General features: G+C 39.1%; 1 long non-coding RNA gene across 1 annotated transcript; it reads right to left on the bottom strand.

The window, feature by feature from the left end:
- Window positions 1–3870: 3870 nt before the first annotated feature.
- LOC119871577 lies at window positions 3871–7987 on the bottom strand. The gene is made up of 3 exons (XR_005358629.1): window positions 7667–7987; window positions 6841–6929; window positions 3871–4354 (listed from the first exon to the last, which is right to left on the bottom strand). It is a non-coding gene; the product is annotated as an uncharacterized LOC119871577 (long non-coding RNA).
- Window positions 7988–18957: the final 10970 nt, after the last annotated feature.

Below are 18957 nucleotides of genomic sequence, written 5' to 3'. Positions count from 1 at the left end.
AGAAGTAGGCGCCCCACTGAGCAAGGCGCCCAATGTGTGACTCGATCCCAGGACCCCAGGATCGTGACCTGAGCTGAAGGCGGATGCTTAACTGACTGAGCCACCCAGGCACCTCAAGAGACTGTATATTTTAAGGAGTATATTTTATATGAAAAAAATGTAATCTTTTAAAGTATAAAAGCTAAGAGAGGAGAAATGTGTTGTAAAATTATCAAACTCTGCTTATCCTGTTTCCTTATTATTACTTATTGTTACTCATTATAGTTTCTGGTTATCTCACCTTCTAGTGACCTTGTTTTATTAAGATTTTGGAAGTTTGTTTCCTCCTCTGGCCATGGCAGTTGCTGTTTGCTCTACAAGAAACTTCCACCAGTTTTTCCCATGAGTGGCTCATCATGATTCCAGTTTCTTCACAAAGAGGCCCTCCTTGCTCTTGTGAAATAGTCACCCTTCACTGTCTATAACTCAGTATCTCTTTTATTCTGTCCGTTTTATCTCTATGGGTCTTATCAATGGTTCAAAATGTGTTATTTACCTCCATCCACTTGTTCATAGTCTGTCTCCTACACCAGAATGTAAACCCCACAAGGTTGGACTTTGTGTCTACACGGGCATAATAGAACTCAAAAATAATTCTCAATAAATGATTGGATTATAAAATTCAATTTTGATGGCTTTTAGGTAAATGGGAAATTATGGTGATAGTCAATATCTCAAAACCTCCTTTTTGTAATGCTATTCTTTCTATGTGTGTGCTTAATAAATATTTTGAGAGAATATTATATTTTAAAGTCTAGATGTAGGGGAGGGGCACCTGGGTGGCTCAGTGGCTGAGTGTCTCCCTTGGCTCAGGTCATGATTCCAGGGTCCTGGGATTGAGTCCTGCAGGGGGCTCCCTGCGGGGAGCCTGCTTCTCCCTCTGTGTCTCTGCCTCTCTCTCTCTGTGTCTCTCATGAATAAATAAATAAAATCTTTAAAAAAATAAAATAAAATAAATAGAGTCTAGAAAAGTATAAGCCTCCAATCTAATAATAATTATATTTAAGAGTATATTTTTGTTCTTTGTTAATGTTACCTTGTCTGATGTTGTAACAAAAACTTATGATACGTTAGGTTTCTAAATACACACAAAGATTATACTAAAATAATACCAGAAAAGGAAATGCTTTAATTTTATGTTTCTATACACTGGGAGAAAACTCGAGGGCTGTGTCTATATTTTTTAATGGATTGTGTAATGACTTCAGAGTCTTATCACATATATTGATTGTATATGTGTCTGCTAATTACGTCTTTAAACTTAGTAAAACTATTACAGGTTGAGAATGGGAAAGTATCCACAGAGTAATGACACCAAATAATAGGAGCTGAGACGCTATTTTCCTAATGTCTGCCATTAAGAATCTTATCTGGAAGCAAAGGGAAAGTGGATGGGGAATCACATTCCCATCCAGCACTTGTGTTCCCTGTCAGCTTGGGGATCTCACCATAAATCACTGAACATTGGCATTCCTTCATTTCTGCTTCTTTGTTTCACTTCTTCTGTGGCAACCCTCTCCTCAACACCCCCCATGTGTTCAGTCAGAGTTCATACATATAAACCTGTCTTCTCTTCTAGGCCCCAGGCCTTCTTTCTTAGGCCTCCAGTATCACAATGACTAACCCACATTTTATATACACACACACACACACACACACACAGATCTGTAACACATGCATATATACATACACATATATATGTGTGCATAGAGATACCCACATATGTATATAGACCTACATACACACATATATTGTCTTTATGTATATTTATAACTACATATATAGTTATAGTTATATGTACTCTTTATAGTTTTGAAGTTACATAACAAGTATATTCTGGCTCTACTGAAAAGTTAGAAAAATTCCACTTTTTTAGCCAATACATTGTATCAAAGACAACAACAACTAAAGAACAATTTTGTGATTGAGTGGCTTTTCTCTGTGCTCATATATTTATAAGGAAATATTGTCCTGTGATTTCATTTCAAAGTCGACAGTTTTATTGCTATCTGCCATCATGGTACATTTAGAGTTTTCCTGTATCTGATTTCTACTCTTCTCCCCCACCCTTCCTCTGTCTCTGGTTTGCTGTAATGACAGTGAGAACTAACTACTCATACAATTTCTCTCAAGCAGCTACTGGACTGAGTGGGGGAAATAACACATTTTATGCATGACTGATTGCATAAACCCTTCATTTTAGAGAAACAAGCCTCAAATGAGTAATTTATTTATAGAAATGAAAACCAAATAAATAATACTTGTTTTCAAGGAACAAATGAAAGAAAATCTCATTTCCAAACATATTTTCTTTTTTTAATCCAAAATGAAAGGCCAAGAAGATACTGTAACACATGCAAGGAGTTACACGTTAGTGACATTTTTAAAAATTAAGAAAATTACATGTTAGATTTGTTATAAATACCTGCTTTACAGGTTTTGTATTTCTTTGATCAGAAAAAGGGAATCTGTGGACATTTTGCGACATTAGTCTACCTTATTTGTATTAATTTATGCCTACTGTCTATACTAACAGAATTGATATTTTCAGTTTATTTGCTTTTAATTGCTAAGCATTTTTTTTTTTTGCCATTCATGTTTTGAACAATAGAAAACAGTTGCCAGGCTTTTGCATAAGAAGCACGTCTTAAAATATGTAACAATTTATTATGAAGTATAGATTTTATTAATGGTTTAAGTATAAATAGCAAGTTTATATTTTGGCAAATGATTTTCCTTTTCTATATTTAATTGGCTAAGTGTAGTTTCTTTAATCGTCGGAAAATTAATGGGAAAATTTGAGACACTGCTAAATAATGATAGCGCTCACACCAATTATCCTCACTGTACTTTATAGTTTACTAATAACCACCTCAATCAAGGTGTCTTTCACTGAAACAAATCACTCAACTTTATTTCAGTTATATAGTTTGTAATGACCCGTTGAAGTATAATATACTCCCCTAATTAAGAAATGATGTGAACACGGTGTGAATGAGGCTGATGTGAAGCAGGGGGGAAAGAGGCAAATATCCATCTGATCTACTTAGTATTCAGGGGCACACAACCCTTCCCAGGCTCAGCCATGTGGTGAACTCATGGCCACATGCTCTGTCCAACCGCAAACACCATTATATCCCCTCCCAGCTTCTTCGGCCAGCCTTGCTGCTTTTCATCTACTGGGACACTTTGTGGATAAAGAGAAAGGCTCTGCTTGGAAGGAATCCCCTCCCCTCTCCCCCTGCCTCCTAGTGTCATTTTGTCCTCTATCTACACTTGAATGTGCTGGCAATAAACCTGTTTTGATAAGCAGGATTTGCAAATCTGGCCTCTCTGGGCTGCGACTTCACGTCAATATTTGTGCCCAACATCTGAATAGAGTGAGGGTCCCAGTGCACTGTTCTCTCCCCTAACTGTCTTTCATCATAGTTAGTACCTTATTCAATGTGATTTCAGATGCATGGGGAGTACTGTGGAATCATGCTGATAAGATGATAAAGAACAAAATTTATCTCATTTTTGAAGGAAATCCACTTAGATTTGTATTGTTTAAGAATACATTACCATTTAGCCATCTTACATATTTCAAGACACAGAAAAATACCTGTTTGGCAAGGTAGCATGTTTAAGTATAAATGAACCCAGTTTGTTTGTGTAAATCTCGTCTTGTTCTGGAGAGGATTTAAGGCAGCTGAACAAGGTAGGTGAACATATTGAATAACGTTTAATAAATGGTTAGCAATCAGAAACATGTTGGAAAGGCATGAATCAAGCACAGGGTTTGGGGTCTCTGTTATCACAAGGCAAAACGGACCCATCAGTAGGCTCCCAAGGATGTTATATGACCCGAGCACATCTATGCCCCCAAAAAGGATGGTGTCAGCAGATGGTGATAGCCACATGATTTCCCACACTTGATATCAACCTCAGAATATATGGCAGAAAGTTTGGATCATGCTCTCCACCTACTATTCATTTATTGTCCCCAGAGATCATGCTGTTTACCTCAGGGCCGAAGGCAGGCTGGAGGCAGACAGATTCCAGCCTTTCTTACAAATGGATGTTTATTTCTTCCAAACAGTAATAAATTGAACCTCTTTTTACATTTAATCTCCAACCCTAAACTCAGCATTTTTGATAAGTTGGCCCCTGGTCAACCTTACCCATATAATTAAAAATTGACTTTTCATTCCTGAGACAGAGGTAAAAGAATGGATTCGACCTTTTTTTCCCGATATTTCTTTGCATGTGAAATATGTTCCGCACCTGCAATTCTTCTCTTCCATGCAGTGTTCTTCCTCTCACATTTTCTCTTCTGCAGAAGAAGCAACAAAGTTAAATGGGCTCTTAAGGCACAAGATACCAAATCCATTTCTGACTCTCAGTTTGCTCACTGTGCAAACATGAGCAGCTTATGCAACTTCTAGAAAACCCCCAAGTCTTAGTTTCCTCATGAGTCAAGGGAGATGAGAATGTCTGCCCTGCAGGATTGCTGAAATAGTTAAAAATTCCGAAGATTCTCAGTCTCCTTGCACAATGCCTGGTACAGAGAAGGTGCTCAATAGGTGCTAATTCTTTCCTTTTCTCAGGCTCTTCCCCTCCCTAAAAACTTGAAGGCAGAGAGAAAGATACACTCTGAACTTAGGGCCACCTAAATCTTTATTCAAATATTCCTGTATTTGATTTTTTAAATAAGTAACCAATTGATTTTTTTAATGGAGGCTTCATTACATAGGCATAATTGATTAAGAACTGAAATGAACTCATTGCAAAGTACCATTTTAAAGAAAAGCCATACACAGCTGTGATGAGCACCGGGTATTCTATGTAAGTGATGAATCACTAAATTCTATTCTGAAACCAGTATTATACTGTGTTAACTAACTGGAATTTAATAAAAACTTGAGAAAGGGAAGAAAAAAAAGAAAGAAAGGCCATCTAGAGGAGTGGCTTTCAACCCCTGTCTGTCCCCACACCTTAACACCCCAAAGTTGTTCTACTTACATCCAACCTCAGAGCAAGCTCCCTTGGTCCTTTCGAAAGTGGAAAGGAGTCTCTCCAAATTCTGTCTCTATTTCCCTTTTGTTTTAATGTTGCATATCAAAACAATCACTGTACTTGTTTATTGGCAAGAAGTAAAAAAGAAGTGAAAGAATTACATATGTCTTAAAGAGAAAAAATGGCAACTGTTGAAGTAACGAGAGACATAAAAGATTTAAATCTCTGAAAATGCCCAATAGTCCTCTGAAGGACCACGATGAAATTTTCCATCTCCTTGTATTCTCTCTCAGCTGAACAGAATTAATTTCAGCCTAAATAACCAAGCAACTGGGTGGCTCAGTGGTTGCGTGTCTCCCTTTGGTTCAGGTCATGACCCTGGGGTCCTGGGATCAAGTCCCACATCAGGCTTCCCACAGGGAGCCTGCTTCTCCCTCTGCCTATGTCTTTGCCTTTCTCTCTGTGTCGCCATGAATAAATAAATAAAATCTTATTCTAAAAAAAGCTAAAAAAAATAACCAACAAAGATTTATTTATTTATTTATTTATTTATTTATTTAATTATTTATTTAATTACTATCCTAATATTTTCATTACTTATATGTAATATTTTAGTTGCATTAAAGGTAAAATAAATTTTAGAATTAAGCTGGGAAACTAACCAGTCTTTCATAATAATGTTTTGATTTTTTTTAATCATTCTAATTGAGAGAAGAGTGACATAAAAATTTGAAACAGAGCCTACTTAAAAGTGTGGAGCTACTTATATTGATTCATGTTTCTATGGGGATAAAGTAGAATTCGTTGTTGGTATCTAAAGCACCTTTCCCTTCATTAGCATAACAGAATCCCTTAGAACAGTGCTGTCCACCTGAAATATAGGGGATCCCTGGGTGGCTCAGCGGTTTAGCGCCTGACTTTGGCCCAGGGCGTGATCCTGGAGACCTGGGATCGAGTCCCACATCAGGCTCCCTGCATGGAGCCTGCTTCTCCCTCTACCTGTGTCTCTGCCTCTTTCTCCCTCTATGTCTATCATGAATAAATAAATAAAATCTTTAAAAAAATAAAAAATAAATAAAGACCTTGGATTTTTAAAAAAAAAAAAAAAAAAAAAAAAAAAAAAAAAAAAAAAAAAAAAAAAAAAAAAATAAAGCACCTTTCCCTTCATTAGCATAACAGAATCCCTTAGAACAGTGCTGTCCACCTGAAATATAATAAGAGCCACATGTATAATTTTATGTTTTCTAACAGCCATATTTTAAAAAAATAAAAGGAAACAAATAAAATTAATTTTAATAATATCTTTTATTTAATCAGATTACTTATTTAATCCAAAGTACTATCATTTCAACATGCAATCAATATTTTTAAAATTAATTGTGATGTATTTTATTCTCTTTTTTTTAACCAAAGTCTTCAAAATCTGGTATGTATTTTAGTCACATCTCAATTCAAACTAGTGACATCTCAAGTGCTCAGTGGACACATGTAGCTAATGGCTCCTGTATTGGACAGCACAGCTCTAGAAATTTTTGCCCCTTCCCTGTGCTATGAATATATCAGTTTGTGCCTAATTTTGTTCTTAATTGCATTGTAGCATATTCAAAAGTTAAAAGTTAGTCTGATTTTTGAGCCACCAATTTATTTCTCCATCTACATATAGGGGGAAAAAAATGGACATAACTTCAGTAGCCAAACATTCAAACACACTTTTGACCGATGGTTAAAAGAACCATGCTGGCTCCATCCTTTATAAAATAATGGGGTAGGATGTTTCCGCTTAGGTCATCTATTTCAACATACCATGGATCTGTGGTTCTAGAAATCATAACTGTTCCTCTGCAGGGCATCACAATGACAGATACATATTGAAATCTGCTAAATGTGGAAATCTGGAGGAAAAAATAGTATCAGAATCATAGAATGTTGTAGCTTGAAAGATCCCTAGAGGATATCATCTCCAGTATTTTACAGTCGAAGAAACTGAGGCCTAGAAAACTAAAGAAACACACCAACGGCCACAGAACTTATTAGAAACACAGAAGAAATGGAACTAGATTTCCTGACTCCCAAGTTCAGAGTTATTTTATTTTTTGAATAATGAGAATTGACTTAGTTATTGCTCCCGTATTTTAAGTAATTACCAAATCCATATTTCTAATCCCCATACTACTTCAGAAGAAGATGATCACTCCACTTATATTCAGAATTTTTAAATAAAATTTAGCTCATCAGAAATCATTGATATAAAGATGTGAAATTGTAAAGAAGAGCATCCCCTGAAGTATATGGAAATAAATATTTATAAATGAATGGTTAATAAACCCAGCTTTAAAAGCAAGGTGTGGGGCACCTGGGTGGCACAGTCGATTAAGCATCCAACTCTTGGTTTTGTCTGAGGTCCTAATCTCAGGGTCTTGAGATCGAGCCCTACGTCAGACCCCGTGCTCAGTAAATCTCTTTTTAAAAATTAAAACAAGGTGAATTTAGGGTCTGCTCTGATTATAACAAAATGTGTGACTTGCAGGTGCTGCTTCTCTTGTCCACATGGGCAGTTTAAAGGCGGTGCATGTGATGAAAAGTGAAAAATCTGACAAGGGAAATGCATAGTATTCATTTTAAAACTCACCTGCACAAAAGATATATATTAGAAGAGTCACAGAGGAATCCATAGCTCTTTGGCGTTGGGATGAAACATGCATTCCTGTTTCACTGGAAATTCACTTTATCAAGGGACAGTCTGCCCTCTCTCTAGTTCAGGAAAAAAAGCACATGATTTTTAACACAGACAGTTCTTCAAATGGTCTCTTAGATAAATGAATAGAATTTTACCCTTTCTCTTTTTATTCACATCAATTCATTACTTGTGAATTTTTCTGCAAAAAGGGAAATGAATTGGAGCAGCGGATCTCAAAGTATGGGCTGATGAACATTCAGTCCTCTGGGGTAAAAAAAAGGGGTCCCCAGATGTAGAAGTCTGTGAAATGGTGCTCTTGGGATCTCTGTCCTAGGCTCCACCACACACGGTAGCCTCATAAAGGCTAAGAGAAGTTCTGTGGTTAAAAAGAAAGAAAAACACTCTTCCCCTTTGTTTAATTCAGATTTACCCAAGTGAACTGATCATAGAGAACTGTTTTCCTCTGCAGCATCTCTAAACATCCCATGGAACTAGAGCCCTATGGAATGCTCTTTTAGGAAATGCCAGCTTTGTGTATTCTTTCTTCAACCTGAGGAAAGGGGGAGAAGCAAACGCGGTGGGCCAGACCAGAAACAATGGTTCATGGAGGGAGTGAGGGAATATATTCGCCAACATCAGCGCCTGAGTCATCTTGACCTTCACTTAGAGATAAAGTGTGGAAGGACACAACCAGATCATGTAGGTCTTTCTGAGAATAGAAAATATGATGCTGAATGGAAGACACCCTCACCTTATATCCCATGATGCTCCATCAAGAACTCCTCCCTCCCTCTTTCCCTGATGAAAACCTCAATCTTCTCAGCCCACTAACTGCCAGATAAAAAATACACCAATGTTTGTTTACTAATATGAACTAGTTTCTCCCACAATTAGAAAGCATAATGGTATGATTCGTTCTGATTATTCTCCACGCTCATCTGGCAACACACAGTGCAAAGTAGAGAGTGTGGAATGATCACGTCACTCTAACTCGTGTTTAGTAAAGTCAAACAGTAGGAAATTATTTTCTTTTTCTTCAATTTCTACATTCTTTCATGCTTTCTTGAATCTTTCTCCCTCACCCTATTTATCTTGGGCACCTTCCATAACTTTCTGGTCGCCTTGCTATTTTACGGTCCAGGCTAGTCCTGTCCAATCGGAAGCTCCAATGTCAGATCCGACCTCAACCCCTCTCCTACTGCTTTGCCCTCAGTCAGGCTGAACATGGGTTGGACCCAAGCTATTTCCTTTCTCCTCATTCTCACCAATCTTCTGGCTCTCAATCCTCTTCACCAAGAGAAGAGAGAGATGGATGAAGCATGCATCTCTTGTCTTACTGGCCATGGTGCCCCTTGACCATCAATACTGTCTGTAGGGCAGACATTCAAATAAAGCTCTCCCATAAGAACCAAGTGGGGGTGCTTCAAGTGTCCAACAAGGGTTCTTCAATTGCAGTTTCCTCAGGTGAGAGATCTACTCCAGCTCAACCTCTTCCAAGTGTGTTTAGATCTCCTTGTGGTTCTTGCTGTTTGGATCCCCTCATCCAGAAAGCATTCCCCTTGGGTCGAATACAGGCATAAAGGCCTGTGGTCAGGCTTTCTTCTGAAGTGTGCCATTAACTCGTGGGACAATCATGCGTACTTAGTTGGGGTAATGCCAGCTGCTATAACAGATACATCTGAAATTTTCATTGGTTTAACCCCGAAGACGTTTATTCCTTTTTAAAATAAAGTCCGAAGAGACTGCCCTTGGACTGATGATGATGTCTACTGATATCTTAGCTCCTTCTATCTTAGAGCTCTGTCCCTCCTCTACAGCCCTTCCGTTCTCAGCATTCAGCTTGGGAGGAGAAAGGGCACAGAAGATCGCACGGGAGGCTTTTATAGGCTAGGCCTGCAAGTAGCATATAATGCTTTGCTCACAACCCACTGAAAGATCCCAGTCACATGTTCACATCTAGCTTCAAAGCAGGCTGGAAACTATAATCTAGCCAAGGGCCTAGGAGGAAAAAGGAAAAGTGTTCTCGTGATACCACAGTCTCTGCTATAGGGTTGTTCCACTCTTCCTTTACTTCTTTTACCACCTTCCATGGCAGTACTGGGGATCATTTAAGAGAATCCCTGGAACACTCTAAGCCTCTCTTAAAGAGCACCAACCTATTTCCCCCTAGAATATTAGGCATTATCCCACAACACAGTGACATCTTTTTCCCCTGTTGGCCCGGTGGTATATAGAGCCCAATAACCAGGTGGCAGTCTCAACATTCAGTTAAATGGACCTATCATTATGTCCCTTAGTAGAGGCAACTTGTTTTTGCATCCTGAGATCTTTGAACCAGCAAAGTTCAAATCTGTGAGGCTGTAAAATATTATAAATACTATAAAATAATATGTGAGATTTAGACATAACAATGAGAGCTATCATCCTACTCCAGGAATTCTGTTTATGGAGAAACCACCATATATTATTCACTAGATCAGAGCATCCTGTAGGACGTAACCCAGTCTCACAATGATGTCTCCCAATTGTGTCTGTAATGGAGTTTTCAGTTGGCCAATCCGCCCTTCTTTAAGGCCAGCTGCTTCAGGATAATGAGGTACATGGTACCATCAGAGAATCCCATGGGCATTCACCCAGCACTTGGCTTTTTGTTGTTGTTGTTGTTGTTGCTGTAGAAGTTTCTTACTCAGAGCAGTATTGGGTGGATTACTATGATGACAGCAAATAATGCAATGTAAGTCCACGGATGGTGATGGTGGTAGCGGCGGAATCATGGCATGCAGGGAAAGCAGAGCCACAGCCAGGATAAGTGACTGGAGGGAAGACAGCTGATAGAATTGAACTGCAACCAAGATGCTTCCTGGTCCTCCTTACGGAATGGAAAGAGGGTTTTTTGGATTTTGTTGACAATATATACCTCCAGGTATCCCAGAGAAAATATTCCTTTCCTTAATATATTGAGAAAATATTATACCAGCATTGTTGCAGAGCGCCAAGGAGTTGTTCTCTGTAGGCTGGTGATGCATATGGTGATGCTAATCTTGCCATAGTGATTATATGCTGCCAGGATGGCAGAGGCAATGCGCAATATATGACTTCAGGAGACAAGGTGGGAATGGCATCATAACAGACACTTGGACGGGAGTGATGATCAAAGAGGGGTGACCTGCAGAAATCTTTGGTGGTGGCTAAAGGATCATAGAGATCTTAGGACTGAAATACTTTACTAAGATCTTCCTTGATCTGTAGAGCTGAAAAACTCCAGATTTAGCAAGCAGAGTCACTCCATATAGCGACCAAGCCACGAACAAAATTCTAAGACTTAAGGCAATTCCTAAACCTAGTAACTGTGAAAGAAGAGGTTTGAAATCTTTGAGATCAGGCCTTCTATTGACCCCAGCATTCCCCGAGGGTTCTTGTAGCCATTTACCAGAGTTACTTTGTACAAAGAAAGAGAGAGATCCCAAATTCTTTACACTTTTAGTGGTGGCCTATCTCTGAAATCCCTCTGGCCACAGTATTTCTTTTGGTTTACTTTGTTAGAGAGAGGGGTCTACACTGACTTCCACTTGACTCCTTCTCTTACAATGCTCCCCTTCCAGGAATCAGGGAGCTAATGTAGAGGTTCAGTTCTTGAGTTTCTCTCTTCCAACTATATACTCAGTAACTGAATTGTGGTGGGCATGTGGACACTGGCTCTACGCTGAAGTTAACACTGGGGTCTACCACTGGATACAGGTCTAGAGGCAATGACGCTTGGTAAGGTGGGACATGAGGAGAATTGTCATCCCCTTGCAGGCTAACTATCCCAATTTGGGGTTACTAGGCTGTCTTCAGGCAAGAGTGTTTCAGTCTCAACCAGACAGAGGAGGTGCTGCTTCTTCCAGCCAGGGAGGCACAGGGGGCAAATGAGGTTTGGGAATATTCAGGTCATCCAAATCCTCAGTGTCTCAGAAGATTTTAGTGAAAATAGCTCTTTCAGTTTCTTCACAGCTCCCTCCTTCCTAGGACTCAGACCTGAGTCCCTTAGGGGACAAATCCAAATGGCAGCATCATGCCGTGCTCAGGATCGTTCTTCTCGTGTGATGGCTGAGGCTTCATTACAGGTTTCAGCTTGTCTGCTTGACACTTGCCTCCCTGAAGACACTCTCCCTCCTGGGAGGCATCACGGTGTCTCATGCCCACAGACTCTGGGCAGGCTGACCCCAAGGGCCTGCCAGGCACACGTAGACCAGTTAGAATCCCAGAGGTAACCACGGCTCACGCTCAAACCTGGGGCTCTGCTGCATGACTTTAAAACAAACCAGCATCTTACCCATCCTCTGTTCAACATAATCAAAGGCACCTCACGAAAATGTGCAAAGGAAATGTTTGCTCAGATGGCACTTACAGGGCTGGCACCAAGCCTATAAATACCACTTTTAAAGGAAAAGTTCACGATGTGAATTTGATACAGTTTTAAAGTTCATTTCTTTTTATGACAGTTTCAGACTGATTTTGTGCAGACTTGTTTTATGGTCAAATCAAACTCTTAAGTACTGGGTTACCTGCCAGAGAAGTTAAACGTGTTGCAGTGACTTAATTTTAATGACGTATTTATACATTTTTTAATTGTAGTTATCACGGAGAGCCTGCTTATTTTTCCTAACTGAATTAAGCCAGATTTGTGTCTAGGAAGGAAGAGGACTCTTCCTGACCCAGTAAAAACTCAGCTACCAAGATAATATGGGCAATAAGGATGTGGATTCAACTCCCATCAAGGATGTGGATTCAACTCCCATCAGGTGCTAAACTCGTAAATGGCTCAAAGGCCAGCCTCGCCAGGGAGAGAAGATAAAAGGGGATCAGAGTGAGGGTCTGGCAGGATATTACTGGCAGATTCTGTGGTTGCCTGAGTCCCCACCCTCCTTTGTAAGACAGGCTGCCATCTTCCAATCCTAAACCTAATCAAGAGAGACTTTGGCATTAAAAGAAACATCCACCAGGCCCCCAGATTGTTGTGAGAGGTGCCCCTGAAGCTGCGAAACATAAGGAAGGCTAAGGCTAGTTCCTGACTCATGCTGTGGGAGGGAAAGCAGGCTGTCAACTGAGGTCTCAGAAGGGGCTGCCTCACGCTTTAGGCAACAGAGCTGGGGCATTCCAAGGAGTTTATCAAGGTATGGATATGAGTGCTTCCTGGGGATACATGTGAGCCTAAGGGGAAAGAACTGGTGAGGTGACAGGCATTGGGCTCCATACAATAGAGCCACCTGGAGGATCAAGGTGACCTCAGCAAGAAGAGTATAAAAGTGTTCAGGGCTGTGAATGGTCCTTTTAGGCCATCCTGAATAGATCCATATATGCCTGGAGCAAGGGACCTCTGAGGAGCCCAACAAAGTCCCCCAAAAGAGGAAAGTCCATTATAATCCTATACCTGAGCCACCCAGAAACATCAGCTTGAACAATTTGACAGGCCGAGAAAGCATAAAGTACCAGTCCCATTACCTTACCCTTCCTCCCTACTAACAACTTTGACACTGACAGGAGGCAGACAGTGAAGCTAATGAATTGGGGGCTCGGGGCTGGGAGACCGGGAGCAGAAGAGCCATGTCCCTATCTCCACCACACACTTCCAGCAGGAAGCAAGCCTGCGCTGAGAAAGGAAGATTTACACTAAGACTGAATTGAGACAACAGCCCATCTATGAAGTAAGAACGGCCAAATACGTCATAAGCCCCAACAACAAGTCAATGTTACTTTCACTGCATAAAATGTAAACAAACAGTGGGAGGTGAGTTGAGCCATCACAAAATTTGCCCTTATTCTTCCTGTCTTTCTCTCCCTCTCTCTTCTTCTCTCTACCTTATGGGCCTTTATCCAGGATGCAATGTTAACAAGTACCATTGTTACCTCCATAATTTCTTCAACCTATATGCCCCAGCAACACACGGTTAAAAAGGCTGATGGAGCACAGAGGACACTATGGGGTTTTATTTTTAAGGTGGATAGTTGTTTTAAACATCAGGGTACCTATGCCCCTTCAAATCTGTGTTCTTGTATCCTGTGGGTAAATACCCAGTAGTGCAATTGCTGGATAATAGGGAAGTTCTATTTTTACCTTTTTGAGGAACCTCCATACTGTCTTCTCCAGTGGCTGCACCACTTTGTATTCCCACCAACAGCGCAAGAGGGGTCCCCTTTCTCTTCATCCTCGCCAACATCTGTTGTTTCTTCTGTTGTTTATTTTAGCCATCCTGACTGCTGTGAGGTGATATCTCATTGTACTTTTGATTTGTATTTCCTTGATGATGAGTGATGCTGAGCATCACTTCATGTGTCTGTTGACCACCTGTATGTCTTCTTTGGAGAAATGTCTGTTCATGTCTTCTGCACATTTTTTAACTGGATTATTTGGTTTTGTGGGTATTCGGTTTTATAAATTCTTTATATATTTTGGGTACTAATCCTTTATCAGGTATATCACTTGCAAATATCCACTATTACTCCATAGGTTGCTTTTTAGTTTTGTTGACAAACAGCCAATTTATGGCAAGAGTCCAAATGTCCATCAACTGATGAATGGATAAAGCAAATGTGGTACACACACACACACACACACACACACACAATGGAATATTACTCAGCCATTAAAAAAGAATGAAATCTTGTCATTTGCAATGACATGGTTGGAGCTAGAGAGTATTATGCCAGACAAAATCAGCCAATCAGAGAAAGATAAATACAAATTCACTCATATGTGGAATTTAAAAAACAAAATGGGGGGAGAGGGGGAGTGTGTGAAACAGAGAGGAAAGCCAGGAAACTGCCTCTTAACTAAAGAGAACAAACTGAGGGTGACTGGAGGGGGAGTGGGCAGGGTGATGGGCTACATGGGTGATGGATATTAAGGAGGGCACTCGTGATGAGCACTGAGTGTTGTATGTAAGTGATGAATCACTAAATTCTACACTTGAAACTAATACTACACTATATGTTAACTAACTGGAATTTAAATCGAAACTTAAAAAAGGAAAAAAAAAAGTTGGATAGTGGTTTAATCTATCAGAGTGACAGAAGGTTGAGAACTAATATAAACAATGATTTTATAATTTATATCAAGGATTTATTTATTCATGAATGAAACTATGATTTCTTTTCATCTTCCATTTTTACTTACAGGAAATGTTATTTAGCCTCAGCAAAGACTCAGTTATCTATATTGCCAGCCACCCAAAGCATGTTTTTATCTTCCTTCCCACTTAATCTGTAAAACTACCCACTAGTTTTTCCGAGAGGATGAGATTCAGCATATGTCATAATTTCTAGAGCGACACTCCTGACTCTAAGGCTATCTTAGTATTTTCTAAAAGGACACCAAAACAGAGATGGGTAAGGGGCCAATGTACAGTGGGCATATGTTTTACTATTTAATATCTTGGTCTTATTTTTTTTCACTAAGAAATGAAAAGTTGTTCTCTCCATGCCCTTTCCCCACCCCAATGCACCTATTTCTCAGCCAAATCAGCCAAAATTTTACATTTAAGTGGCAAGAATATCCCATAAGAGAGAACCTACCCTGCCTATGTTTCGATTCAGAATGAGATGGAGTGGTCAGAAGGAGGGAGCTCCACCTACCATTGGTACAAGGGCACTAGAAAGCAGAGTTTATAGAAGTCTAGGTTGTCTGATTTTTCTCCTGTGTGCCCCAGGCCGGCCATTCTCATACCCCACAAGGTACCAGAGGCTGGGCAAAGCCACAGTGTGATGGTAACACCAGAACCTCGGATTTATAAGATTTGAGGGGCAAATCATAATTTGGGTAATAAAACAATTTAGATCTATTATTGAGCAGAATGCAAAACATGCTTAAGTATTTAAAATAAAGTTGAAGACATGAATACATTGGGTCCTGACTGCATACCTCCGAGGGATCTTTCCTCAGTACATGTCTGCAGAGGAGGTTGAGGAACAAGTTGCTACCATCTCTGAAAGGTTATGATGGAAAAGCAAAGCATCTCAAAAGCTATCAGTCCCTTAGGTCTTTACCAAAATATGACCTCATAATAGCTACCGTGTATCTACTCCTTCTGTACACCCTGTCATTTCATCCCCACATTAATACCCTAAGACCTGAACATGATCATTCTCAGTTTAAGAGTTAAAAGGCTAAAACTTAAAAAGGCTATCTAACGGGTCCAAAGTCATGTAAGTAAATAAAAATTTCAGCTTCTACCTGGCTGATTCCAAAGTCCATTCTCTTAGCTGGAATGCTCTGGCTACTTCTATCTGGTGGCATATTGGTTTGCTATTCCCGCACCAACTGGAGAGGACTGCCTCAGATAGCCAGGGATGCTGTGGCAGGTGGCTTGGTGTCTCACAGGGCAATTGCAATAACAGTCTTTCATCAAACAGATAAAGTGCCAAAGTCATTTCTCTTTAGTTATAAGCAGTGGGAAATGTCGTGCGTGCAGACAGCAATCTGTTGAGCTATGAAAAGTGCGGTTCATTCTATTTTTTTAGAAAGTTTTCACAAAAACAAATATTCTTCCGTTGGTGGGAGCATTTCAAGACATGGGAGATTTCAAAGCACTTGCTTATGGAATTTATGACCTAAGTTTCGTGGTGCCGCCTATCTTGCTCTTAGGAGTTTTTCAAATTTATAGAGTGTGGCTTACTCTAATTGTATTAGAAAAATTAAGGATTCTATAAAACTGACCTGCAGCCTAAACAGATATAACCAGGGAAGTCAGATACAACCAGAGAAAGAGTCGTGAGAGATTAATTATTTTGCTAAAATCTTATTTTAGAGACTTTTCCATACGGTTCGATGTAGTTTAGTTACTTTAAAAACTAAAAGACTGTCTTACATAAACAAAGATACCTAGCCAACCATAAGGAAATTGTTTTAAAGGTCTGAATTAAATATGTATACCATATATCTCTTCTTTTAAGCAATTACACTATTCACTCTGGCCTGCGAGGCTTTCTTCTTAATGATATTAAAACGAGGAAAAAGATTCATTGGCATGAATATGATATTTAACTGTTCAAATTAAAAGCAGACCTCAAAGCAGTCTTTCAAAGAAAGTATTTGAAATAACTTTTCTGTGAACTAAGCTGGTAATGACTTGGGGGGGGGGGAACACCTCTCTGTCCTTTTTCCACTCCTATGCAACTTCTCTGGGCCCAGGTATTCCCTGCTAATCATACATATTTTATTTTCACCCAACTTACCAGGCACCTTAATTTAAAAAAGAATCCCATAGTAAAGTACTTACTCAACACGATGAAAGTTCCCTTGCTTGTCCAATTTCTATTTCATGACAGCCTTCACTTTATACGATTCTTTTCATCTCCTTACTTGAAGGACTTGTTTTAGACTATAATTATTCTTGAGACTCCGGGTTAACACAACCATTAAATCTTGGATAGGTAGGTGATAAATTGGAGGCTAACAAGTTGTACTGATCTTTTTCTGAGAATTCTTCTTGTTTGAACTCAACCACCATAAAGCAACATGAAGAAATATCTACATTCTGGAAAGCAAAACACACACACACACACACTGACACTGCCTCCCTCCCACCCCGAATCTAGATATCATGACAGATTGTAGATTGTCTCTTGAAAATAAATAATTTCTATTGGCCTGTTGGTAAACGATTTGGGGAAAAATTTCAAAATAAGGTATGTCATAGTTTACAAATTTCACATTTGGTGGCTTTAACCATTTCAAAAAGATGTTTTGCCTTCCCCCTCCATCTCTCCAAAAGGAAATCACTGAATCGGTGCTCCTTTAAAATAAAGATAACATGGAACGTTAAGGGCTTTTCTTTTCTATAAATAAAAATCCTTAAGTAAGATTATTTTCATCTTCATTTTCAAGAATGACACTTCAGAACTTTATCAAAAATTCCAGAGCAAGCAAAATAAAGATTGTACCCAATTCCCTCTTTTCCCATATAGCTGAAACTGCATTTTATAGATATTTCAGTCCATACCCATCAAAAAAAATTCTGGGACAAAAATCCTGTATTGGGGGACCTTTAATGCTGATCCTTTGCATCTTAATTAATGGTTGCCCGTGACCTGGTGCACCAAGTATTGCACTTCTGGCATTATTTGTAGTTGGCTGAGATTCAATTAATTGAAATTTTTTGCTGTTGCTAAAAGAAAATGTGGAACTAGAGTATTTATAATCGTGGACACTTGATTTTTATTTACAGTCATCTGAAATAAATTACACATCAGTGACAGAGTTGCAACATCTTCTAAGGTCAGGATGTTGGAAGCACTTGACTCTCAAATCTCAAAGACGCTTTTAAAGTGTTTAAGTATACATCTATACATATATGTATATGTACATATATTCATTTTACAAAAAGAATTTCTACTGTGTTTTGGAAAAAAATCAGTCACATTAAAGTCCGTTAATCAGTTGCTAATCAAATAATTTCTAATCCTTCAAATGGAACTATAGCTGAGTTTGACAGTAGTTTATAGGACTAAATTATATTTTGGCTTAGTTTTAATATCCAGGGAAACTCATTTCATAATTAGTAGGTGAGCAAACATGCTGGCACTTCAGGTTCTTATTTTATTAGGAAAAATTCATTAGGACATTCTATTTCCCCTGCCAGCTGAAATTACAGAGCAAGTCAGTGGCATGTTTAAGTATCAAACACGCCTCTTCCTAGAAATAAAGTTTTCTTCTTTAAAAGAAAAATAACATATAGAAGAAAACGTTTTTTGTTTTGCTTTTTAAGTAGGCTGCCTTTTACGACATCTTGATTTCATGCTCTTTACTAATATTAAATGGCCCAAAGACTGCAGATTATTACATGTGCCATTCTTGCACTGCATAAGATTGGCTTTCCGTAAGCAATGAATGAGCTTACCAAAAAGGATACTAGCTCATATTCAATGCCCATTTACATGGCAACATGCTGAGCGTTTTGCATACTGTATCATATTTAATTTTTATAACAAACCAGTCAGGCTTAATTCAACCATCTCTACTGGCCTGGCCAGACCCATCAGTGGAACTTCAAATAACACACCCAAGGGAGACCTGATCCTAAGTCTCTGTCATTTCCCACACTGTGAGCACAAGGTGGCTTCTTACAGGATTTGAGAAATTTGGTGATCCGTTTCAGCAATATGGGAGTAAACGATAATAGTGTGGGTTATGCTATTTAAAAGAATAAGTTTCTTAACTATGGTAGAGATCATTAATGGGATATGTGCAATTTCTATCCCTGAAG

Source organism: Canis lupus, chromosome 4 (assembly GCF_011100685.1).
Source record: "Canis lupus familiaris isolate Mischka breed German Shepherd chromosome 4, alternate assembly UU_Cfam_GSD_1.0, whole genome shotgun sequence".
NCBI classification, from domain to species: domain Eukaryota; kingdom Metazoa; phylum Chordata; class Mammalia; order Carnivora; family Canidae; genus Canis; species Canis lupus.
The sequence above is the reverse complement of the archived record's forward strand: the minus strand, read 5'-3'. Positions and strand labels throughout refer to the sequence as shown.